Source organism: Camelus ferus, chromosome 13, assembly GCF_009834535.1.
Source record: "Camelus ferus isolate YT-003-E chromosome 13, BCGSAC_Cfer_1.0, whole genome shotgun sequence".
Classification (NCBI taxonomy): Eukaryota; Metazoa; Chordata; class Mammalia; order Artiodactyla; family Camelidae; genus Camelus; species Camelus ferus.
Window position 1 is genome coordinate 64,222,579 of NC_045708.1, and position 3,293 is coordinate 64,225,871.

Consider the following 3,293-nt stretch of genomic DNA (forward strand, 5'->3'; position numbering starts at 1 on the left):
AGAGGCCACACCGCTCCACCTGGCAAGTGTCACCAGCTTGTTTCCACCCCGCACCAGACCACCGTTCAATTCCTTTGACAGCTGAAGTCCATACTTCTTAGTGATGGTCCAGTCGGATGACAACTGTCCACAAAACAAAGCTTGGCCGGCACTAAACATTCTTGACTTTCCAAGCCTTAAGGCTCCAAAGATAGTTTGATGAATGAGCCCACACTCTTGGAGCTTAATGGGACCGCAATCACCCCTCCACAACGATGGCAACCATTTATTGAGCAGTTACTGTGTGCAGTGCTCAAGACCTGTCTTGTTTCCTCTCAGCACCAACAGTTCAAGGTAGGGGTCATGGTGCCCTGTTTCCAAGATGAGGAAAGCAGAATGCCAACCACGGCTTAGTAACTCACCCAAGTAACTCACACCACTAGTTAAGTGGCAGAACTGATTAAATCCTTGACTCTCCGATTCCAGAACCTCTGCCTCCTGGGTCAGAGCCCATGCAGGTAGAGCAGCACCCACACAGCCGTGTTCCAGGTTTTAAGTTATTGTCAAGAGCTCTGGATTCCGGTATTTGTTTGTCGTCTGAAACTTCACGTTTGTCATGCATACATATGACTTCCTTTGATTTCTCCGCAAATTTCTACCAAATAAAACCATATGCACTTCCATAGCAACACTGCAACACAAACATGGTGTAATCTTTGTCCACTGCTGTACACAGCTTGAAATTTTTTTTTTAATTTAAAAAAAACAACAACCCTACATCTACCTACAGTTGAACTCAACCCCATGGCAACAAAGACAAACATAAACTAGGGTTCTTCTCTTTAAGAATGTCTTCTCTTTTCTTTGCAGGGCAATACTTTTAGAATATCAGAAACTGGGTTATAACACTTGTGACTAAGCAGGGCCTCGGTTCGGTGACCGCTGAGCCGCCAGTCCCGCGCGGGTCTCCGGACGGGGCGGTAGCTCCTGCCCGCCGAGCGCGCGCGCGCCAGTCCCGGCCCCGGGAGCCGTGGCCGCCGGCACCTGACGCGCGCGGAGCCCCCGGGGCCGTGCCCTTGGCCTCGGGCGCCGGAGCCGGCTCAGGTCCCCGCGGGCGGCCGGGCGCCATCCGACCCGCGGGAGCGCGGGTGGCCGTCGGGGAGGGAGGCCGCTGGTGCGCGGGAGCGGGGATGCGGGGAGGTCCCCTCCTGCGGTGACCGCGCCGCCGCCCGACTCCCCGTTTCATCCTCCCCACGACCCTTCCGAGGCGGTATTGCCATGAGCCACGTTTGCAAATGAAAACCTCCAGCCTCACGGAAGAGAGTGATTTGGCCAAGCTGGCTCAGCCGGGAAGGAAGAGTGGAGAGATTTGAACGCAGCACTTCCCCCTCCCCTCCTTCTTCTTTTACTCTACTTTGCGGGGCTCTCGGCTCCTAGGGCATCAAAGAAGGTAATTTGCGCCCCGTGATGTGATTCTTCGGAGCAGCCCCAGGGGCGCCTCCTGGGGAGCGGCTGGGCGCGGGGCGTCAGCTGCGCTTAGTGGTGCAGGCGAAGGCGGGTTTGTCCGCCTGCGGTCCCTGTTTCTCCCCTTTGATTCTCCCTCCTCCATGGAGCCCCAGATTCTTAACACTTCCCACGTCTTGACAAATGGCGACGCCACCGACATAAAGACAATCTTAAGCAAACTAGGCACTTGGGCTTGTGCAGTGATTTGCTCCCGCTCCTAGAGCCGAAGGTCCAGCAGTCACCGGCTGAACCTGGAGGAACCTCACTGGGTCACCTTCATGAACTGGAGAAACTTGTTCTGACCAGGGGCTGAGACCTGAACGCTCCTTGGCTGCTTCCTCACTGGACTTGTGCTGAGTGCCCAACTGTCTACTGAGGTGAGGTGAGGCGGGGAGGGTTGGGGGGTGAGGTTGAGGGGCAGCCCAGTAGTGATAACAAGAAAACCTACCATTTCTGGTGTACTTATGTGGCGCCAGGTGCTCTGAGAGGCTCATGTTTCATCATCATAAAACCATGGAGGCAGAAAGTATTATTATTCTCGTTTGGGTCATGAGAGACCCAGAGCTGCAAGAGATAGTCTGTTCGGTCCAAGATCCTGCAGTGGCAGAGCGGGTTCTGCCCAGGGCTTGGGACCCCAGAGCCAGTCCAGGAGTGATTTCCCCATAGAAGGAGGTGGGAGCCACTCAACAAAGACACAAATAAGATTGTCCCAGGAGAGATCGAATTACTCCTCAGATTCTCAGGCAGACTTGAACCGGCTTTAGGATATGGAGGGGGAAGAGGGAGCGAGGAGTGGGAACACCCCCTCACTTTTCGTCCACATCCATAGAGGGGATCCAAGGTTCAGTCAGGAAGGCTCTTTTTTTTAATCAATTGTTTTTTGTTTTCAGAAATAAAGTGGAAGTGACCCAGTAAGGAAGGAAAATGTGCACGGCCTGCCCTGGTCGCACAATTAAAACATATACGCTGGCCAAAGGTACATCAGGGCTCCACCCATCCCTTCAGAGAGAGAAGAGCCCTTTTTGACCTGGAAGCCTGTTAAAGCATTCCACAAGAGAATTCTCTGCGCCTTCCGAAGGGACACTGTGAGAAAACCTTGTTCCTTAGAATGCAGACACACAAAGGGTTTTGTGCAAATACTGAGCTCTGATTCTCTAAATGCAAAGAAGCATTAGGGATGGTATGTGAACAAAAAGCTGGACAGAGGATGCACGCCCAGATGCTGTCTTGGCCAGGTTGCAATCTGAATGATCTAATGTTTTCTGGCTCCCTCTTGCTTGGCTTTTCCAATTTGGTTTGAATATTTGCATTACTGTATTATTTTCCCTGTACAATGGCGTTGTCTGTACACAATTAGGTCATGTTCATAGTTGGGCGAGGAGACACTTCAGATGTGAGATGAGCTACAGCTGGTAGCTGGTTCCCACCCTGGGATGTGTATTTAGACCCCAGCTCATTGGTCCCAAAGATTCTACCTGCACTCAGCATGTGAAATTAATGTAAGTTATCCAACCGAGCAAGAAGAACCACGCCATCCCTTTGTCACGGTGGGCAGGCACATCTTGTTTCTGTAAGTTTCGGGCTGACTTGATCTAATCACGCTGTTCCTTGGGCCAAATCTAACCCTGTATTGCTATGCTCCAGACAAAAGACAGGACCGCTTCCTGGCAGCCTGGGGCTTCCTGGTCTGTGAAAGTTCTTCTGAGGTGAACTCCGGGCAAGAGAGAAGGAAAGGAAAGGAATAGAGTGAGGTGGAATGACCAGCTGCCCCCAAAGGTGAGCCCAGAAATGCATGTAGATGTTCCAGC

The 3,293-nt window shown here is 52.4% G+C and overlaps 1 long non-coding RNA gene across 1 annotated transcript; it reads left to right on the forward strand.

Annotated features, from left to right (window-relative positions):
* Nucleotides 1-433: 433 nt before the first annotated feature.
* On the forward strand, nucleotides 434-2,805 carry LOC116668128. The gene is made up of 2 exons (XR_004325200.1): nucleotides 434-1,862; nucleotides 2,376-2,805. It is a non-coding gene; the product is annotated as an uncharacterized LOC116668128 (long non-coding RNA).
* The last annotated feature ends 488 nt before the right edge of the window (nucleotides 2,806-3,293 follow it).